The sequence below is a fragment of the Hordeum vulgare genome, chromosome 5H (assembly GCF_904849725.1).
Source record: "Hordeum vulgare subsp. vulgare chromosome 5H, MorexV3_pseudomolecules_assembly, whole genome shotgun sequence".
Taxonomy (NCBI): Eukaryota; Viridiplantae; Streptophyta; class Magnoliopsida; order Poales; family Poaceae; genus Hordeum; species Hordeum vulgare.
Genome location: NC_058522.1, coordinates 368,990,568 through 369,014,449, shown reverse-complemented (window position 1 = coordinate 369,014,449; position 23,882 = coordinate 368,990,568). Strand labels below are relative to the sequence as shown.

General features: G+C 43.2%; 1 pseudogene; it reads left to right on the top strand.

Moving 5' to 3' along the window:
• Positions 1-10,290: 10,290 nt before the first annotated feature.
• Positions 10,291-21,034, top strand: LOC123399427 (annotated as a pseudogene).
• The last annotated feature ends 2,848 nt before the right edge of the window (positions 21,035-23,882 follow it).

Genomic DNA, 23,882 nt, shown 5'->3' with positions numbered 1-23,882 from the left:
ACAATGCGAGAAAAGCATTCAATTTGCAACATTTTTTATCCTCAATGCAAGGCAGTTGGAGACTATCAGGCTTAAGTTTCTTTCTCATGGAGACTTCACGGAAGGATTTTACAAACAGCAACGAGGGGTGCTTCAGTGGGACAAAAAGGCTTCTAGACATGCTTGCCTTAGGTGGTCGCCAAGTTGCGACCACGAGCCCCTGGATCTAAGAGAAGCACGTGCTGAGCACCTGGATTCAACGGATCCATTCACTTGTAAGTGCTGAAAACAGCGTTGGGCTAGATGTTGCCGCCTCTTTTAAGTCTGGGTGCTGAAACATTGCTTGTATCTATTCCTCGGTCTATAACCAGGTTAACAGCATTGTTATTGTGTTCAAACTGTTGGAGAACGTCGCATGGGAAACAAACAATTTCCTACGCGCACGAAGACCTATCATGGTGATGTCCATCTACGAGAGGGGATATTCGATCTACGTACCCTTGTAGATCGCACAGCAGAAGCGTTAGTGAATGCGGTTGATGTAGTGGAACGTCCTCACGTCCCTCGATCCGCCCCGCGAACCGTCCCGCGATCAGTCCCACGATCTAGTGCCGAACGGACGGCACCTCCGCGTTCAGCACACATATAGCTCGACGATAATCTCGGCCTTCTTGATCCAACAAGAGAGACAGAGAGGTAGATGAGTTCTCCGAAAGCGTGACGGCGCTCCGGAGGTTGGTGGTGATCTAATCTCAGCAGGGCTTCGCCCGAGCTCCGTAGAAACGCGATCTAGAGGTAAAACTGTGGAGATATCTGGTCGGGCTGCCGTGGCAAAGTTGTCTCAAATCAGCCCTAAAACCTCCGTATACATAGGGGGAAGAGGGGGAGCCTTGCCTTGGGGTCCGAGGACCCTCAAGGGGGTCGGCCGAGCCAAGGGGGGGAGTCCTCCCCTTCCAAACCGAATCCAACTAGGTTTGGAAGGAGGAGTCCTTCCCCTTTTTCCCACCTCCTCTTTTTTTCTTTTCTCTTTGATTTTCTTCCTACGGCGCATAGGGCCTTCTTGGGCTGTCCCACCAGCCCACTAAGGGCTGGTGCACCACCCCCAAGGCCTATGGGCTTCCCCGGGGTGGGTTGCCCCCCCCCCCCCGGTGAACACCCGGAACCCATTCGTCATTCCCGGTACATTCCCGGTAACTCCGAAAACCTTCCGGTAATAAAATGAGGTCATCCTATATATCAATCTTCGTTTCCGGACCATTCCGGAAACCCTCGTGACGTCCGTGATCTCATCCGGGACTCCGAACAACATTCGGTAACCTACCATATAACTCAAATACGCATAAAACAACGTCGAACCTTAAGTGTGCAAACCCTGCGGGTTCGAGAACTATGTAGACATGACCCGAGTGACTCCTCGGTCAATATCCAATAGCGGGACCTGGATGCCCATATTGGATCCCACATATTCTACGAAGATCTTATCGTTTGAACCTCGGTGCCAAGGATTCATCTAATCCCGTATGTCATTCCCTTTGTCCTTCGGTATGTTACTTGCCCGAGATTCGATCGTCAGTATCCGCATACCTATTTCAATCTCGTTTACCGGCAAGTCTCTTTACTCGTTCCGTAATACAAGATCCCACAACTTACACTAAGTCACATTGCTTGCGAGGCTTGTGTGCGATGTTGTATTACCGAGTGGGCCCCGAGATACCTCTCCGTCACACGGAGTGACAAATCCCAGTCTCGATCCATACTAACTCAACGAACACCTTCGGAGATACCTGTAGAGCATCTTTATGGTCACCCAGTTACGTTGCGACATTTGATACACATAAAGCATTCCTCCGGTGTCAATGAGTTATATGATCTCATGGTCATAGGAATAAATACTTGACACGCAGAAAACAGTAGCAACAAAATGACACGATCAATACGCTACGTCTTATTAGTTTGGGTCTAGTCCATCACGTGATTCTCCTAATGACGTGATCCAGTTATCAAGCAACAACACCTTGTTCATAATCAGAAGACCCTGACTATCTTTGATCAACTGGCTAGCCAACTAGAGGCTTGCTAGGGATAGTGCTTTGTCTATGTATCCACACATGTATATAAGTCTTCATTCAATACAATTATAGCATGGATAATAAACGATTGTATTGATACATGAATTATAATGATAACTATATTTATTATTGCATCTAGGGCATAATTCCAACAGTCTCCCACTTGCACTAGAGTCAATAATCTAGCCCTCACATCGTCATGCGAAGTACATTGTAATAAATCTAACACCCATACAGTTCTGGTGTTGATCATGCTTTGCCCGTGGAAGAGGTTTAGTCAGCGGGTCTGCTACATTCAGATCCGTGTGCACTTTGCATATATTTACGTCCTCCCCTTCGACGTAGTCGCGGATGAGGTTGAAGCATCGTTTGATGTGTCTGGACTTCTTGTGAAACCGTGGTTCCTTTGCTAGGGAAATGGCACCCGTGTTGTCACAGAACAAGGTTATTGGATTCAGTGCGCTTGGCACTACTCCAAGATCCGTCATGAACTGCTTCATCCAGACACCCTCCTTAGCCGCGTCCGAGGCAGCCATGTACTCCGCTTCACATGTAGAATCTGCTACGACGCTTTGCTTGGAACTGCACAAGCTTACCGCACCCCCATTAAGAATAAATACGTATCCGGTCTGCGACTTAGAGTCGCCCGGATCTGTGTCAAAGCTTGCATCGACGTAACCCTTTACAGTGAGCTCTTCGTCACCTCCATACACGAGAAACATCGCCTTAGTCCTTTTCAGGTACTTCAGGATATTCTTGACCGCCGTCCAGTGATCCACTCCAGGATTACTCTGGAACCTGCCTGCCATACTTATGGCCAAGCTAACGTCCGATCTAGTGCACAGCATTGCATACGTGATAGAACCTATGGCTGAAGCATAGGGGACGGTGCTCATATGCTCTCTATCCCCATCAGTTGCTGGGCACTGAGTCTTACTCAATCTCGTACCTTGTAAAACTGGCAAGAACCCTTTCTTGGACTGTTCTATTTTGAACGTCTTCAAAACTTTATCAAGGTATGTACTTTGTGAAAGTCCTATCAGGCGTTTCGATCTATCCCTGTAGATCTTAATGCCTAGAATGTAAGCAGCTTCTCCTAGGTCCTTCATAGAGAAACTTTTATTCAAGTAATCCTTTATGCTCTCCAAAAACTCTACATTGTTTCCAATCAGCAATATGTCATCCACATATAATATTAGAAACGCCACAGAGCTCCCACTCACTTTCTTGTAAATACAAGATTCTCCAACCACTTGTATAAACCCAAATGCTTTGATCACCTCATCAAAGCGTTTGTTCCAACTCCGAGATGCTTGCACCAGTCCATAAATGGATCACTGGAGCTTGCACACCTTGTTAGCATTCTTAGGATCGACAACACCTTCGGGTTGCATCATATACAACTCTTCCTTAAGGAAACCGTTAAGGAACACCGTTTTGACATCCATCTGCCAGATTTCATAATCGAAAAATGCAGCTATTGCTAACATGATTCTGACGGACTTAAGCATCGCTACAGGTGAGAATGTCTCATCGTAGTCAACTCCTTGAACTTGTGAAAAACCCTTTGCCACAAGTCGAGCTTTATAAACGGTCACATTGCCGTCAGCGTCCGTCTTCTTCTTAAAGATCCATTTGTTCTGAATAGCCTTGCGGCCCTCAGGTAGTACTTCCAAAGTCCATACTTTGTTCTCATACATGGATCCTATCTCGGACTTCATGGCCTCTAGCCATTTGTTGGAATCTGGGCCCACCATTGCTTCTTCATAATTTGCAGGTTCATTGTTGTCTAACCACATGATTGACATGACGGGATTACCGTACCACTCTGGAGCAGCACGTGGTCTCGTCGACCTGCGTGGTTCGACAGGAACTTGAACCTGAGTTTCATGATCATCATCATTAACTTCCTCCTCAACCGGCATCGCAATGACAGAGGTTTCCCCTTGCCCTGCGCCACCATCTAGAGGGATGAGAGGTTCGACAACCTCATCAAGTTCTATCTTCCTCCCACTCAATTCTCTCGAGAGAAACTCCTTCTTGAGAAAAGCTTCATTTTTAGCAACAAACACTTTGCCCTCGGATTTGAGATAGAAGGTGTACCCAACTGTCTCTTTTGGATAACCTATGAAGATGCACTTTTCCGCTTTGGGTTCCAGCTTTTCAGGCTGAAGCTTTTTGACATAAGCATCACACCCCCAAACTTTAAGAAACGACAACTTTGGCCTTTTGCCATACCACAGTTCGTATGGTGTCGTCTCAACGGATTTTGATGGTGCCCTATTTAAAGTGAATGCAGCTGTGTCTAATGCATAACCCCAAAACGATAACGGCAAATCGGTAAGAGACATCATAGATTGCACCATCTCTAATAAAGTACGATTACGACGTTCAGACACACCATTACACTGTGGTGTTCCAGGCGGTGTCAACTGTGAAACAATTCCACATTGTCTTAAGTGAGCACCAAACTCGAAACTCAGATATTCACCCCCACGATCAGACCGTAGGAACTTGATCTTCTTGTTACGATGATTTTCAACTTCACTCTGAAATTGCTTGAACTTTTCAAATGTTTCAGACTTGTGCTTCATTAAGTAGACATAACCATATCTACTCAAATCGTCAGTGAAGGTGAGAAAATAACGATATCCGTCGCGTGCCTCTACGCTCATCGGACCGCACACATCGGTATGTTTGATTTCCAACAAGTCACTTGCACGCTCAATTGTTTCGGAGAACGGAGTTTTAGTCATCTTGCCCATGAGGCATGGTTCGCACGTGTCAAGTGAATCAAAGTCAAGTGACTCCAAAAGTCCATCGGCATGGAGTTTCTTCATGCGCTTTACACCAATATGACCTAAGCGGCAGTGCCACAAAAATATGGCGCTATCATTGTTAACTCTAACTCTTTTGGTCTCAATGTTATGTATGTGTGTATCACTATCAAGATTCAATATGAACAATCCTCTCACATTGGGTGCATGACCATAAAAGATGTTACTCATAGAAATAGAACAACCATTATTCTCTGACTTAAAAGAGTAACCGTCTCGCAATAAACAAGATCCAGATATAATGTTCATGCTCAACGCAGGCACTAAATAACAATGATTCAAGTTCATAACTAATCCTGATGGCAACTGAAGTAAAACTATGGCGACGGCGATTGCATCAACCTTGGAACCATTTCCTACACGCATCGTCACTTCATCTTTCGCCAGCCTTCGTCTATTCCGCAGTTCTTGTTTCAAGTTGCAAATATGAGCAACAGAACCGGTATCGAATACCCGGGCACTACTACGAGAGCCGGTTAAGTACACATCAATAACATGTATATCAAATATACCTGATTTTTCTTTGGCTGCCTTCTTATCAGCCAGATACTTGGGGCAGTTGCGCTTCCAGTGACCCATACCCTTGCAATAGTAGCACTCTGTTTCAGGCTTAGGTCCAGCTTTGGGTTTCTTCGTCGGATTGGCAACAGGCTTGCCGCTCTTCTTTGAATTACCCTTCTTGCCTTTGTCGTTTCTCTTGAAACTAGTGGTCTTATTCACCATCAACACTTGATGCTCTTTACGGAGTTCAGACTCTGCGACTTTCAGCATCGCAAACAACTCGCCGAGTGACTTGTTCATCCCTTGCATGTTGTAGTTCAACACAAAGCCCTTATAGCTTGGCGGCAGTGATTGAAGGATTCTGTCAGTGATAGCCTCTTGCGGGAGTTCAATCCCCAGCTCAGCTAGACGGTTTGAGTACCCAGACATTTTGAGCACATGTTCACTGACATACGAGTTCTCCTCCATCTTGCAAGCATAGAATTTATCGGAGGTCTCATACCTCTCGATCCGGGCATTCTTCTGAAAGATGAACTTCAACTCCTTGAACATCTCAAATGCTCCATGACGCTCAAAGCAATGTTGAAGTCCCGGTTCTAAGCCATACAAGACTGCACATTGAACTATTGAGTAGTCCTCCTTACGTGTTAACCAAGCGTTCTTAACATCCTGGTCAGCCGTAGCGGGTGGTTCATCTCCTAGCGCAGCATTAAGGACATAATCCTTCTTCCCAGCTTGTAAGATTAGCTTAAGATTACAAGCCCAGTCTAGAAAGTTGCTTCCATCATCTTTCAACTTAGCTTTCTCTAGGAACGTATTAAAATTCAGGGTGACTCTCGCGTGAGCCATGATCTACAACACAAATATATTCAACGTGGACTTAGACTATGTTCAAGATAATTAGAGTTTAACTTAATCAAATTACTCGCTAAACTCCCACTCAAAAAGTACATCTCTCTAGTCATTTGAGTGGTTCATGATCCACTTACACTAGCTCAAGTCCGATCATCACGTGAGTTGAGTACAATTTCAGTAGTAAGCATCCCTATTCTAAGCATATCATCTATATGATTCATGATCGACCTTTCGGTCTCATGTGTTCTGAGGCCATGTCTGCACATGCTAGGCTCGTCAAGCTTAACCCGAGTGTTCCGCGTGTGCAACTGTTTTGCACCCGTTGGATGTGAACGTTGAGTTTATCACACCCGATCATCACGTGGTGTCTCGAAACGACGAACTGTAGCAACGGTGCACAGTCGGGGAGAACACAATTTCGTCTTGAAATTTTAGTGAGAGATCACCTCTTAATGCTACCGTCGTTCTAAGCAAAATAAGGTGCATAAAAGGATTAACATCACATGCAATTCATAAGTGACATGATATGGCCATCATCACGTGCTCCTTGATCTCCATCACCAAAGCACCGGCACGATCTTCATGTCACCGGCGCCACACCATGATCTCCATCAACGTGTCGCCATCGGGGTTGTCATGCTACTCATGCTATTACTACTAAAGCTACATCCTAGCAAAATAGTAAACGCATCTGCAAGCACAAACGTTAGTTTAAAGACAACCCTATGGCTCCTGCCGGTTGCCGTACCATCGACGTGCAAGTCGATATTATCGATTACAACATGATCATCTCATACATCCAATATATCACATCACATCGTTGGCCATATCACATCACAAGCATACCCTGCAAAAACAAGTTAGACGTCCTCTAATTTTGTTGTTGCATGTTTTACGTGGTGACCATGGGTATCTAGTAGGATTGCATCTTACTTACGCAAACACCACAACGGAGATATATGAATTTCTATTTAACCTTATACAAGGACCTCCTCGGTCAAATCCGATTCAACTAAAGTTGGAGAAACTGACACTTGCCAGTCATCTTTGAGCAACGGGGTTACTCGTAGCGATGAAACCAGTCTCTCATAAGCGTACGAGTAATGTCGGTCCAAGCCGCTTCAATCCAACAATACCACGGAATCAATAAAAGACTAAGGAGGGCAGCAAAACGCACATCACCGCCCACAAGTGTTCTACTCGAGAAGACATCTACGCATGAACCTGGCTCTGATACCACTGTTGGGGAACGTCGCATGGGAAACAAAAAATTTCCTACGCGCACGAAGACCTATCATGGTGATGTCCATCTACGAGAGGGGATATTAGATCTACGTACCCTTGTAGATCGCATAGCACAAGCGTTAGTGAACGCGGTTGATGTAGTGGAACGTCCTCACGTCCCTCGATCCACCCCGCGAACCGTCCCGCGATCAGTCCCACGATCTAGTGCCGAACGGACGGCACCTCCGCGTTCAGCACACGTACAGCTCGACGATGATCTCGGCCTTCTTGATCTAGCAAGATAGACGGAGAGGTAGATGAGTTCTCCGACAGCGTGACGGCGCTCCGGAGGTTGGTGGTGATCTAATCTCAGCAGGGCTCCGCCCGAGCTCCGCAGAAACGCGATCTAGAGGTAAAACTGTGGAGATATGTCGTCGGGCTGCCGTGGCAAAGTTGTCTCAAATCAGCCCTAAAACCTCCGTATATATAGGGGGAAGAGGGGGAGCCTTGCCTTGGGGTCCAAGGACCCTCAAGGGGGTCGGCCGAGGCAAGGGGGGGAGTCCTCCCCTTCCAAACCGAATCCAACTAGGTTTGGAAGGAGGAGTCCTTCCCCTTTTTCCCACCTCCTCTTTTTTTTTCTCTTTGATTTTCTTCCTATGGCGCATAGGGCCTTCTTGGGCTGTCCCACCAGCCCACTAAGGGCTGGTGCACCACCCCAAGGCCTACGGGCTTCCCCGGGGTGGGTTGCCCCCCCGGTGAACACCCGGAACCCATTCGTCATTCCCGGTACATTCCCGATAACTCCGAAAACCTTCTGGTAATCAAATGAGGTCATACTATATATCAATATTCGTTTCCGGACCATTCCGGAAACCCTCGTGACGTCTGTGATCTCATCCGGGACTCCGAACAACATTCGGTAACCAACCATATAACTCAAATACGCATAAAACAACGTCGAACCTTAAGTGTGCACACCCTGCGGGTTCGAGAACTATGTAGACATGACCCGAGTGACTCCTCGGTCAATATCCAATAGCGGGACCTGGATGCCCATATTGGATCCCACATATTCTACGAAGATCTTACCGTTTGAACCTCAGTGCCAAGGATTCATATAATCCCGTATGTCATTCCCTTTGTCCTTCGGTATGTTACTTGCCCGAGATTCGATCATGAGTATCCGCATACCTATTTCAATCTCGTTTACCGGCAAGTCTCTTTACTCGTTCCGTAATACAATATCCTGCAACTTACACTAAGTCACATTGCTTGCAAGGCTTGTGTGTGATGTTGTATTACCGAGTGGGCCCCGAGATACCTCTCCGTCACACGGAGTGACAAATCCCAGTCTCGATCCATACTAACTCAACGAACACCTTAGGAGATACCTGTAGAGAATCTTTATATTCACCCAGTTACGTTGCGACGTTTGATACACACAAAGCATTCCTCCGGTGTCAGTGAGTTATATGATCTCATGGTCATAGGAACAAATACTTGACACGCAGAAAACAGTAGCAACAAAATGACACGATCAATACGCTACGTCTTATTAGTTTGGGTCTAGTCCATCACGTGATTCTCGTAATGACGTGATCCAGTTATCAATCAACAACACCTTGTTCATAATCAGAAGACCCTGAATATCTTTGATCAACTGGCTAGCCAACTAGAGGCTTGCTAGGGACAGTGTTTTGTCTATGTATCCACACATGTATATAAGTCTTCATTCAATACAATTATAGCATGGATAATAAACGATTATCTTGATACAGGAATTATAATAATAACTCTATTTATTATTGCCTCTAGGGCATAATTCCAACACAAACAATGCTTGTACTTTTCTTGCTCAAACTGTAACCTTGTTAATAGCATTGTTATTGTGATGTTTACCCACGAAGAAGCTCACAGCTCCCAAAACCAAACTACTTACTCTCCTTTTATCTTGGTGAAACAACATTTTATATTCTCTAGCTATGTGTAGTAAACAAAAATATTCTACTCTCTCCTGAGTTATCTCGTAGAGGATAACGACCAACGAGTTTCATTGTCATCTGTATCTGCAATTCCGTTTGTCACGTGTGTGGCGGTGCATCCGAGGTCGGAGCACATCTCTGTGAGGTAGATCGTGTGTACAATTTTGTTTTATATATGAAACAACCGTCGCCCAAGCGTGGAGGCGCCTGTGCACATCCGTGCTTCTGCCTAATAATAATTTCGTATTCTTGTTTTCCATCATGCACGTTCCTTCCTAAATCCAATGATTTCATATTTTTCCCGTCTAAAGGCATGCTTCGTGTTAGTGCACCAGCCGTGCATGTCGTACGTTCACCCGTGGATCTTCTGCGTATACACCCGTGCCTATTCAATTAAACCGTGATTCATATTTCCTTACACCCAGGCGCTCACTTGTGTATTTATTGCATACACAGCCATGCGTCTGACCCCTCATCTGCTCCCTCCCCACTTATGGCTAGTAACATTTTTTTTGGTGTTGACGGAAAAATTGCCATGAAAAGTAGACAATTAATAAATTCGCATGGATCAAAAAAATCCAATCAGAATTCGAGCGGTTGCGTCACAAACCCACGATCTGCATGAACGCACCTGAAGAGAGATCGTGCATCAGAATTAGAGCGTTGTGTCGCAAACCCATGATGTGCACGAACGCATCTGAAGAGAGATCGTGCCCACATCGGTTATCACCATGCGACGCCATTAATTGATGTCTTCTTGCATGGCATGGAACCTCCTCCACATACAATCGACAACGCTCGTGTGCCCGCCGATCGTTTTCCACAAAAACCCTTCTGCAGGCTATGGGGTTCATAAGAGAACGCAAGCAGGTTCAGGCTCAAGGCACCACCAAGCTGCACATAATCCACACCAACGACTTGCGGAAGGTGGAGGCCATCATCGATCAGTACGAGCAGCATCTCCAGATACAACGCAACAAGATTGTCGGAGTTGATGTGGAGTACACTGATACGTCCATTTTGAATCATGCTTTTATGTTTATATTTATCGCTTTATGGGCTGTTATTACACTTCACGGTACAATACTTATGCCTTTTCTCTCTTATTTTATAAGATTTACATGAAGAGGGAGAATGTCGGCAACTGGAATTCTGGTCTGAAAAAGGAGCAAGTTTGAGATACCTATTCTGCGCAACTCCAAAAGCCATGAAAATCAACGAGGAATTATTTTGGATTTTATAAAAAATACTGGGCGGAAGAAGTACCAGAGGGGATCCACTAGGAGGCCACAAGCCTGCCAGGCGCAACCTACCCCCTGGCCGCGCCTAGGTGGCTTTTGGGCCCCCTGTTTCCCCTCTATCTCCCATCTTTTGCTATAAGGAGGGTTTTGTTCCGGAAGAAATCAGGAGGAGGCTTTCGGGAGGAATCGCCGCCGCCACCTGGCGGAACTTTAGCAGAACCAATCTAGAGCTCCGGCAGGGCCGTCCTGCCGGGGAAACTTCCCTCCCAGAGGGGGAAATCGTCACCATCATCATCACCAACACTCCTCTCATCGGAGGGGACTCATCACCATCAACATCTTCATCAGCACCATCTCATCTCCAAACCCTAGTTCATCTCTTGTAACCAATCTCCGTCTCGCGGCTCCGATTGGTACTTGTAAGGTTGCTAGTAGTGTTAATTACTCTTGGTAGTTGATGCTAGTTGGATTACTCAGTGGAAGATCATATGTTCAGATCTCTTATGCTATTCAATACCTCTCTGGTCATGAACATAATTATGCTTTGTGAGTAGTCACTTTTGTTCCTGAGGACATGGGATAAGTCTTGCTATTAGTAGTCATGTGAATTTGGTATTCGTTCGATATTTTGATGCGTTGTATGTTGTTTTTCCTCTAGTAGTATTATGTTAACATAGACTACATTACACTTCACCATTATTTGGGCCTAGAGGAAGGCATTGGTAAGTAATAAGTAGATGATGAGTTTCTAGAGTGACAAAAGCTTAAACCCTATTTTATGCGTTGCTTCGTAAGGGGCTGATTTGGATCCACTAGTTTAATGCTATGGTTAGACTTAGTCTCAATTATTCTTTCGTAGTTGGGGATGCTTGCGAGAGGGGTTAATCATAAGTGGGATGTTTTTCCAAGTAAGGGCAGGACCCAAGCACCGGTCCACCCACATATCAAACTATCAAAGTAGCGAACGCGAATCATATGAACATGATGAAAATTAGCTTGACAGAAATTCCCATGTGTCCTCGGGAGCGCTTTACCTCATATAAGAGCTTGTCCAGGCTTGTCCCTTGCTACAAAAGGGATTGGGCCACCTTGCTGCACCTTTGTTACTATTGCTACTTGCTACTTGCTATGAATTATCTTATCACACAACTATCTGTTACCAATAATTTCAGTGCTTGCAGAGAATACCTTGCTGAAAACCACTTATCAGTTGTGGGTCATCAAGACTCCTTTCTGGCGCCATTGCCGGGGAGTGAAGCGCCTTTGGTAACTAGAATTTTGTAAGGAAACATTTATATAGTGTGCTGAAATTTATTGTCACTTGTCACTATGGAGACTAATCCTTTGAGGAGCTTGTTCGGGGCATCTTCACCTCGAACGGAAGCACAAGGAGTTGCTCCTCAACCTACTGCACCTACTTCAACCTACTTCACCTCAAAAATATTTGTTATGAAACTCCTTCGGGTATGCTAGAGAAACTGTTGACTAATCCTTCTACAGGAGATGGAACATCACATCTTGACTTGCATCTAATCTGTGTAGATGAAGTTTGTGGTTTCTTTAAGCTTGCAGGTTTGCCCGAGGATGAGGTCAAGCAGAAGGTATTTCCCTTATCTTTTAGGGATAAATCATTGACAGGGTATAGGCTATGTGATGATACTGGATCATGGAACTACAACTGATTGAAATTGGAATTTCATCAAAAGTTTTATCCTATGCATTTGGTACATCGTGATCGGAATTATATCTATAATTTTTGTCCTCGTGATAGAAAAAGTATCGCTCAAGCCTGGGGGAGGCTTAAATCAATGTTATATTCATGCCCCAACCATGAGCTCTCGAGAGAAATTATTATTCAGAACTTCTATGCTCGGCTTTCTCATGATAATTGCACCATGCTTGACACTTATTGTACCAGTTCTTTTATGAAGAGAGATATTGACTTCAAATGGAATTTATTGGAAAGAATTAAACGCAACCCTGTACATTGGGAGTTTGATGAAGGTAAGGAGTCACGTATGAATCTTAAGTTCGATTGCGTTAAATCCTTCGTTGAAACAAATACTTTTTGTGATTTTAGCGCTAAACATGGACATGACTCTGAGATAGTAGATTCATTATGTGAATCATTTATTGCTCATATTAATCTCCCTAAAGAGAAGTGGTTTAAATATCATCCTCCCTTAGAAGTCAATGTAGTTAAACCCAATCTAGTTGAAGAGAAAGTCATTGCTTATAATGATCCTATTGTTCCTAGTGCTTACATTGAGAAACCACCTTTCCCTGTTAGAATAAAGGATCATTCTCAAGCTTCAACTGTGATACGTAGGGGCTACATTATAACACCTACACCCGCTGAGCAAAGTAGAGTTGAACCTAGCATTGCTATTATCAAAGACCTCCTATCCAACAATGTTGATAGCCATTATATTCACTTCTATGAAGATGCTGCTAGAATTGCTAAAACTCATGGTAGAGACAAACATAGGCCTGTTGTTGGCACACCTGTTGTTTCTGTTAAGATAGGAGATCATTGTTATCATGGTTTATGTGACGTGGGTGCTAGTGTTAGTGCAATACCTCAATCTTTATATGATGAAATTAAAGACGGGATTGTACCTGTCGAGATGGAACCTATGGATGTCACTATTCAGCTTGCCAATAGAGATACTATCTGCCCTTTGTGAATTGTTAGAGATGTTGAAGTCTTGTGTGGTAAAACTAAGTATCCTGCTGATTTTCTCGTTCTTGCTACCACACAAGATAGCTTTTGTCCCATCATATTTGGCAGACCTTTCCTTAATACTGTCAATTCTCATATTGACTGTGAGAAGCAAACTGTCACTGTTGGCTTTGAAGGTATCTCACATGAGTTCAATTTCTCCAAGTTTGGTAGACAACCTCATGAAAAAGAGTTGTCTAGTAAGGATGAAATTATTGCCCTAGCTTCTATTGTTGTGCCTCCTACTGATCTTTTAGAGCAATACTTGCTTGAGCATGAAAATGATATGCATATGGATGAAGGGAATGAGATAGATAGAGTTATCTTTGAACAACATCATATTCTTAAGAATAATTTTCATGTTGAATTGCTTGGAGATCCACCCCCACCAAAGGGTGATCCTGTGTTCGAGCTTAAACAGTTACCTACTACTCTTAAGTATGCTTATCTCGATGAAAAAGAGATATATCTTGTTATTATTAGTGCTAGCCTTTAAGAACATGAAGAAAAGAAATTACTGAAAACTCTAAGGAAGCACCGTGCTGCTATTGGATATACTCTTGATGATCTTAAGGGCATTAGTCCTACTCTATGCCAGCATAAAATTAAAACCGATCCTGATTCCAAACCAGTTGCCGATCATCAACGGAGATTAAATCCTAAGATGAAAGAGGTAGTAAGAAAAGAAGTATTAAAGCTCCTGGAAGCAGGTATTATCTATCCTATTGCTCATAGTGATTGGGTAAGTCTGGTGCATTGCCTCCCTAAGAAGGGAGGTATTACCATTGTCCCTAATGATAAATATGAATTGATCCCACAGAGGAAAGATCATTACCCTTTGCCTTTTATTGATCAAATGCTAGAGAGTTGTCTAAACACACACACTTCTGCTTTCTAGATGGTTATTCCGGTTTCTCCCAAATAACTGTTGCACAATCTGATCAGGAGAAAACCACTTTTACCTGCCCTTTCGGTACCTTTGCTTACATACGTATGCCTTTTGGCTTATGTAATGCACCTGGTACCTTTCAAAGATGTATGATGGCTATATTCTATGACTTTTGTGAAAAGATTGTTAAGGTTTTCATGGATGACTTCTCTGTTTACGGGTCTTCTTTTGATGATTGCCTCAGCAACCTTGATCGAGTTTTGCAGAGATGTAAAGATACCAACCTTGTCTTGAATTGGGAGAAGTGCCACTTTATGGTTAATGAAGGCATCATCATAGGACATAAAATTTCTAAAATAGGTATTGAAGTCGATAAGCCTAAGGTTGACGAGATCCAGAAAATGCCATGCCCTACAAACATTAAAGGTATAAGAAGTTTCCTTGGTCATGCTGGTTTCTATAGAAGGTTCATTAAGGACTTTTCTAAAATTGCTAGGCCTCTTACCAATCTCTTGCAAAAGGATATTCTTTTTTGTTTTTGACGATGATTGTGAGGAAGCCTTTGAAATACTTAAGAAGGCCTTGATAACTACACCTATTGTTCAACCACCTGATTGGAACATACCTTTGGAAATTATGTGTGATGCTAGTGATTATGATGTTGGTGCTGTTGTAGGAAAAAGAGTTGACAAGAAATTGAATGTTATTCATTATGCTAGTAAAACTCTAGAGAGTGCCAAAGAAACTATGATACTACTGAAAAATGAATTTTTAGAAGTCGTGTTTGCATGTAAAAAGTTCAGATCTTACATTGTTGATTCCAAGGTTACTATTCACACTGATCATGCTGCTATTAAGTATGTGATGGAAAAGAAAGATGCTAAACCTAGACTTATCAGACGGGTTCTCTTGCTACAAGAATTTGATTTGCATGTTGTTGATAGGAAGGGTGCTAAGAACCCCGTAGCAGATAACTTGTCTAAGTTGGAGAATGTTCTTGATGACCCACAACCTATTGATGATAGATTTCCTGGTGAGCAATTGAGTGTCATCAATACTTCACGTAGTACACCTTGGTATGCTGATTATGCAAATTATATTGTTGCCAAATATATACCACCTAGTTTCACATACCAGCAAAAGAAGAAATTCTTCTTTGATTTGAGACTTTACTTTTGGGATGATCCTCACCTTTATAAGGAAGGAGTAGATGGTGTTATTAGACGTTGTGTACCTGAGAATGAACAGGGACAGATCCTACAGAAGTGTCACTCCGAGGCTTACGGAGGACACCATGCGGGAGATAGAACTGCACACAAGGTATTGCAATCCAGTTTCTATTGCCCAACTCTCTTCAAGGATGCCCGTAAGTTTGTCTTGTCTTGTGATGAATGTCAAAGAAGAGGTAATATCAGTAAACGTCAGGAAATGCCTATGAATTATTCACTTGTCATTGAACCATTTGATGTTTGGGGTTTTGATTATATGGGGCCTTTTCCAAAGTCCAACGGGTATACTCATATCCTAGTTGTTATTCATTACGTTACTAGGTGGGTAGAAGCTATCCCAACTAGTAGTGCTGATCATAACACTTCTATTAGGATGCTTAAAGAAGTTATTTCCCCAGATTTGGAGTCCCCAAATATTTGATGACTGACGGTGGTTCACATTTTATTCATGGTGCTTTTCGTAAAACGCTTGCTAAGTATGATATCAACCATAGAATTGCATCTCCCTATCATCCTCAGTCCAGTGGTCAAGTAGAGCTAAGTAATAGAGATATTAAACTAATTCTGCAAAAGACTGTTAATAGGTCTAGAAAGAATTGGTCTAAGAAGCTCGATGATGCACTGTGGGCTTATAGAACTTATAAGAATCCCATGGGCATGTCTCCGTACAAAATGGTTTACGGTAAATCATGTCATTTACCTCTTGAGCTAGAGCATAAGGCTTATTGGGCAATCAAAGAGCTCAACTTTGATTTCAAACTTGCTGGTGAGAAGAGGTTATTTGATATTATCTCACTTGATGAATGGAGAGCTCAGGCATATGAAAATGCCAAGTTGTTCAAAGAAAAAGTTAAAAGGTGGCATGATAAAAGGATACAAAAACATGAGTTCAATGTAGGTGATTATGTCTTGCTATACAATTCTCGTTTAAGATTTTTTGCACGCAAGCTTCTCTCTAAATGGGAAGGTCCTTACATTGTTGAGGAAGTATATCGTTCCGGTGCCATCAAGATCAACAAAACGGAAGGTAATTTTCCGAGAGTGGTAAATGGGCAAAGAATCAAGCATTATATCTGAGGTACTCCCATAAATGTTGAAAGCAATGTTATTAATACCATAACTCCGGAGGAGTACATAAGGGATATTTATCAGCCTGTTTCACACTCCATAAATGAAGAGGTATGTGATTCGGTAAGTAAACCGACTCCAAAACTTTTCCAGTAGCAAATTTTCTCCTCTTTGGAATTTTTAGAAAAATAGAAAAATTTAAAACAGTCCGGAAAGCGCACGACGAGGCGAGAAGCCTGCCAGGCACGGCCTACCCCCGTGGCCGTGCCTGGATGGCTTATGGACACCTCGTGTGCCTCCCGGACTCCGTTTTCTTGCGGAGTACTCCTTTTGGTCGGGAAAATTCATTATATATTCTCCTGGAAGGTCCGACCCTCGTATCGCGCAAATATCCTCTGTTTTTGTTTCGAGCCTGTCTTTGCTGCAGATTTAGGGTAAGGATATCGTCTCAGGAATATGTCGAGGAGAACGATCTCCGTCAAGTCGATGAAGAAGTAAATGCTGATCTGAAAAGAATGGAGGTCATGGAGGCCAAGGAAAGGCTGCTTGAAGAAACTAAGGGCAAAACTAAGGAGGAGAATCCGGCGTTGGACGAAGGGCAATCTGTGCTCAACAAGGAAGAAGCTGAGGAAGAGGATTTTCTTCAACCCTATCTCCACCTTTTACCTCCATCCTTGATTGAACTCTTGAGGTTATGTGAAATAACTCGTGTTCATAATACTTATCTCACCCGCGAAGTTGTTTTGCTGGAGAAACATATCACAGAACTCCAAGGCATAAATCAAAGATTGATGGCCCTCTTGAAATCAAAAGACAGGACAACTCCACCACCATCACCTTCAAAGGAAGACAATTAAGCAAGGGTATGGGAAATCCCCTTGGGTTGTGCCAAGCTTGGTGGAGTTTCCCTGGTATCGTATCACCATCACATCTTTTGCCTTTACCTTTTTTTTAGTTCAATCCTTTTTGGTTTTATCTTTCTCTAGTAGAATAAAGTTCTTAGTGTTCTAGGCTTGATTTTTGCTTTGTGTTACCCCCAATGTATTCGATCTCGTGAGTCATATAATAAAGAGTACTTTAGTTAAGGGCCTTTCCTCATGCCATGATCTAAAGAATAATAAAAGAACAAAAGCATGAAAGATCATGTAATGATCTTATGGGAAGTGATGGCTTCACATATAAAAAGAATGATGATTGAAACTTGTTGTGGGTGGACAAACGTAGACCTTGGTCATTGTTGCAATTAATAGGAAGTAATAAAGAAGGATAGGTTCACATATAAATATATCATCTTGGGCACCATCTATGATTGTGAACACTCATTAAACTATTACATGCTTAGAAGTAGATGTCGGACAAGGAAGACAACATAATGAATTATGTTTGCTTGGTTCCGAACAATGTTATATGACTAGCGATCCCTTAGCATATGACGATTGCTTCCACCTCATATCAGCCAAAACTTCCGCACTAAGTAGAGATACTACTTGTGCATCCATAAACCTTCAACCCAGTTTTGCCATGAGAGTCCGCCATACCTACCTATGGATTGAAGAAGATCCCTCAAGTAAGTTGTCATCGGTGCAAGTAATAAAAATTGCTCCCTAAATATGTATAATCTATTACTGTATGGAAAATAAGGTTTGTCTGAACCTGTGATGAGGAAGACATAAAAGCGACAGACTGCATAATAAAGTTCTTTATCACATGAGGCAATATAAAGTGACGTTCCTCCACACTAAGAGATCACACATACAAACCTCAAAAGCGCATGACAACCTCTGCTTCCCTCTGCGAAGGGCCTATCTTGTACCTTTACATTTTGTCCTTAAAAGAGTCATGGTGATCGACATCAATTCCTTATTTAGCCTTTATCTTGGCTAACGTCATATGCTAGGGAAAGATCTATATTCACATGTCAACTTGGAAGTAAGTATCCATGAATTATTATTGTTGACATTACCCTTGAGGTATGTAGTAGGGAGGCGAAACTGCAAGCCCCTATCTTTCTCTGTGGCCAACTGAAACTTGGATATCATGAATACCACGTGAGTTTTAGCAGTTGTACAAGACGAAAGGATGATTGAGTGTGTGGATTTGCTTTACAAGATCTTATTTGACTCTTTCCGTTGTTATGAAAAATTTCAATTGCTTCAATGACTAAAGATTATTGGTTGTTAATTCTCAATAAGGTTCTTGACCCATACTTTACTTTGTGAAGGATTCATCACTTTAGCATAAGAGTTTATATAACGATATTGTTGTTCTAATTATGATCATGATGCCTGCATGTCCGTATTTTGTTTTATCGACACCTCTATCTCTAAACATGTGGGCATATTTATTGATCTCGGCTTCCGCTTGAGGACAAGCGAGGTATAAGCTTGGGGGAGTTGATACGTCCATTTTGCATCATGCTTTTATGTTGATATTTATCGCTTTATGGGCAGTTATTACACTTCACGGTACAATACTTATGCCTTTTCACTCTTATTTTATAAGGTTTACATGAAGAGGGAGAATGCCGACAGCTGGAATTCTGGTCTGAAAAAGGAGCAAGTTTGAGATACCTATTCTGCGCAACTCCAAAAGCCGTGAAAATCAACGAGGAATTATTTTGGATTTTATAAAAAATACTGGGCCGAAGAAGTACCAAAGGGGAGCCACCAGAAGGCCACAAGCCTGCTAGGCGCGGCCTAGCCCCCTGGTCGCGCCTAGGTGGCTTGTGGGCCCCCTGTTGCCCCTCTGGCTCCCATCTTTTTCTATAAGGAGGGTTTCGTTCTAGAAAAAATCAGGAGGAGGCTTTCGGGAGGAATCGCCGCCGCCACGAGGCGGAACTTGAGCAGAACCAATCTAGAGCTCCGGCAGGGCCGTCCTACCAGGGAAACTTCCCTCCCGGAGGGGGAAATCGTCGCCATCATCATAACCAATACTCCCCTCATCAGACGGAACTCGTCACCATCAACATCTTCATCAGCACCATCTCATCTCCAAACCCTAGTTCATCTCTTGTAACCAATCTCCGTCTCGCGACTCCGATCGGTACTTGTAAGGTTGCTAGTAGTGTTAATTACTCTTTGTAGTTGATGCTAGTTGGATTACTTGGTGGAAGACCATATTTTCAGATCTCTAATGCTATTCAATACCTCTCTGGTCATGAACATAATTATGCTTTATGAGTAGTCACTTTTGTTCCTGAGGACATGGGATAAGTCTTCCTATAAGTATTCATGTGAATTTGGTATTCGTTCGATATTTTGATTCGTTGTATGTTGTTTTTCCTCTAGTGGTGTTATGTGAACGTAGACTACATAACACTTCACCATTATTCGGGCCTAGAGGAAGGCATTGGGAAGTAATAAGTAGATGATGGGCTGCTAGATTGACAGAAGCTTAAACCCTAGTTTATGCGTTGCTTCGTAAGGGGCTGATTTGGATCCACTAGTTTAATATTATGGTTAGACTTAGTCTCAATTGTTCTTTCGTAGTTGCGGATGCTTGTGAGAGGGGTTAATCATAAGTGATCTGTTTGTCCAAGTAAGGGCAGCACCCAAGCACCGGTCCACCCACGTATCAAACTATCAAAGTAGCGAATGCGAATCATATGAACATGATAAAAACTAGCTTCACAGAAATTACCATGTGTCCTCGGGAGCGCTTTACCTCATATAAGAGTTTGTCCAGGCTTGTCCCTTGCTACAAAAGGGATTGGGCCACCTTGCTGCACCTTTGTTACTATTGCTACTTGCTACTTGCTACGAATCATCTTATCACACAACTATCTGTTACCGATAATTTCAGTGCTTGCAGAGAATACCTTGCTGAAAACCACTTGTCAGTTCCTTCTGCTCCTCGCTCGGTTCGACACTCTTACTTATCGAAAGGACTACAATAGATCCCCTACACTTGTGGGTGGTCATACACCTACGAGGAAGCACACAAGCAGAAGGCCGCCCTCATCCAGCTGTTCGTCGGTAATTCCTAGCCGGTGCTGCTATTCCAACTGAGCGCCACCCAACAGAGGTGCACGGTATTCGACAACTTCCTCCTTGAACCAAGGTACACTTTTCCTAGCTTTTCCATCGATTAGGATATCGAGAAGCTGCACCGCGTGGACCTGCATATCGCGCACTTTGTCGACATCCAGAAGGAATGGAGGGTGCCCGAAAGCACCAAGCATACGGACTCGCTTGGTGACGTCTCTAGCATGCTCATTGATGACTACTACATGAGCATGAAGCGGAAGCTTACAAACGAAGATCACAAGCACTGGGTGTGCATGCCCTTGTCCATGAAGCATGTCCAGTACGCAACAAAGCACGCTTACGCCGCGTACGAGATATGGAGTGGCATCACCGTCACTCAGGATGGACTTCGCTGCGCAATGCTGGAGAAGTCCAAGAAGTGTGGCAGGACCTGGGGAGATGACGTCTGGTGAAGATTTAGATTGATTGCTTTCTAGTTATATTAGATTGTTGATCACATTTGCTTTACATTAGATAAAGTAGGTTGTTTGCTTTTTCGAAACACAGATTTTCTTGTCATTGTAGTTTCCATTGTAATCATGCATTTGCTTATGGATTAAACAAGTTCTTTTCACTTCTATGGTATAGCAAGTATGAACAAGTTTAAACGTATTAAGAGTTACTATGTCATTTTCAGTTATAGTTTTGCGAATGTTTCGGGCCACACCTTCATCGCCAAAGGCTACTTCTCCCACCTTGCAAAAATTTCCGCTGAATAGTACACCCTTGGACAGTCGCGCCCGTGTGACGTGAAAAATTGGATGACACGTTCACACACAGAGTCACGGCTGCACGGCCAAAATAAGGACGCCTTGTGATTAAGAAAACGCACGGGCCTTTATGACAGTGGTCTTGCCTGGTTTTTTGCGGAAGTTGGAGAGAAAATGGTGTAGTGTGGTGGAGGTATTTTCTCCGCAATTGATTCGTAGTGTAGCGGAAGGCGGTTCGTTCGAGTAACGTAGTGGGTTTTGCAGTTTCTGTGCATGGCAACCGCCCAGCGGGAGTGGCAGTGGTAGAATCCTCGGTTCCTTAATCGTGAGTGGGTTTTTCCATGGCCTAATTTAATTGCTACCATACCTATCGCGTCAAATGGCAGTGCTATTCTGAATTTACGTGCCCCAGTTGTAGGTTTTTAGGTGGTAATCAAGGCACATAGACCAAGTTGGACTAGCGGTAGTCCAGAATATACATGATGTGAAAGCAAAAACAGCCATGCAATGAGATAAGTTCATATATGATTGTTATTATTGAGGCACCAATTACTTACCAAATCATAGTGCATGTTTTTCCTTCCGCGAGAGGCATGTTGTGCTAACTCTAGAGACATGGCAGCGCCTCTCTTTTTCTTCGAGAAGCACAGTTGTGCTTCCGCCCTAGGCATGGTGTTTCTATCAGGAGATGCACGGCCTTGCGGGACAGTCACCCGGCGAGAGGCACGATTTTTCATTCACTTCGTCTATTTCAATGACGCGTAACCCATCTGTTCACCCTACAAATGTCACTAGTGACATGTTGTTTGTAGAGGCACGGCTGTGGTGTTACTCGAGAGGCACTCCATGTGAAAACAGTATACCAGTATCAGAGGTGTTATTAGAAGCACGTCTATACGTGTAGAAAACGCACGTCACCTAAGCCTTGTTCAAAATGTTTTCTGTCGCTCCGCTTGTTCTGAAACAAATACCAGAACATAAAATATCAGAGGTGCAACGCCATCAAGACAGAAGAATCACGCCTTTTCTTAAGGATACACACGGGTTTCCAAGTTGGACTACCACGTTCTGAAGGTTCATGATGTGAATGCAAAAACAACACATCAATGAGATAAGTGCCTAATATCAATGAGAGGCACAGTCGTGCCTCCGCCAGAGGCATGGTTTTGTTATCGGGGGATGCACGGCCAAGCGGTACAGGCACTCGGCCAGAGGCGCGATTTTTTCTTCACTGCCTCTATGTCTATGACGCGTAACCCATCAGTTCACCCTACAAATGTCACAAGTGACATGTGGCTTGTAGAGGCACGGCCGTGGTGTTACTGGAGAGGCACTCCATTTGAAAACAGTACATGAGTAAGGCAGCCGATTATTAGAGGCACGTCTATACGTGTGGAAAACACACGTCACCTAAGCCTTGTTCAAAATGTTCATTAAGAGTACGCACTGGTTTTTAGTCTAGCTAAGGAACGACGCAGAAGTTGAACGATTTGTTTTGCAACTATTGCAAGCGCCACACTTCACACAGTTTTCCTGTAGAGATCAGTAACTACAAGTGAGAGCAACTCCTTGTCGGCCACGACTCCCTTGTTGATTGTGAAGAGCACAACCGAGTCTATTGTCAATTCAGCTGCATTTGTCAAAGCAGAAAACCCGGATATTGCCAACCTTCCATCTTTGTGCAAGCAGTACGTGCGAGGGAATTCGACCGAACTAGAAAGTTCAACAAGTTTGATGCTGCCCTTTAGAGGAAAATATCCAACCTTCATCCTTAGAGCACGGGCAACAATAGTAGGTATTTTCTGTACAAAAACAAATCGTTGTAAGTTGTGAAATTGTATCAAGGGGAATGACATTTGGAGAAAGAAGAAATGACTTACCAAACGGCCTTGGTGAACATTGCTAAAATTTAGACAGTGCACAAAGGCAATCAGAGGGGTGTCTTTAGCACTTAAAACGAGGCTGGTCACGTACACCATTTCAGTATATGAAAGTTGTATGCCTCAGGTGTAGAGAGTCTTGTCTAGGTAGTTTCTCTGGGATATACCGAGGTCTTCAAGATCTGAAACAATAAAATCATCTATAAGTCAACGTGTGTGAATCAAGGAAAAAATGTCGACAGAACAGTAAAAATAAATATTCAGTCCTACAATCTTAATCGAGATTCAGATGGCATGGTCTTTTTATAGGCGAGTGTAACATACCAACAGAAGGATTGGGAACGGCTTTGTGAGTCCCTAGAGCTTCATTCAACTCCATTTGATTGTGAAAGAAGAAATCTTTGCCTTGCAAATCTAGTTTATTAATATCACCATAACAAAGATCATAGTCATGCATAATCTTTTCCCACCCAGGACCATGAAACTTGGACCAGTCAGCGCTATCGGTAAACTTAATATTGTATGACAACTCCTCATCGGTGCCAAACACAAGGTTAAAACCATCATTTTGAAAACCCTCATCTAAAGCTTCATCTTGCCAAAATGAAATCAAAGAGAGGACCTGCTTCCGGTAATAGCAAGGAGCATACTGCCAAATAAGAAAAATAAAT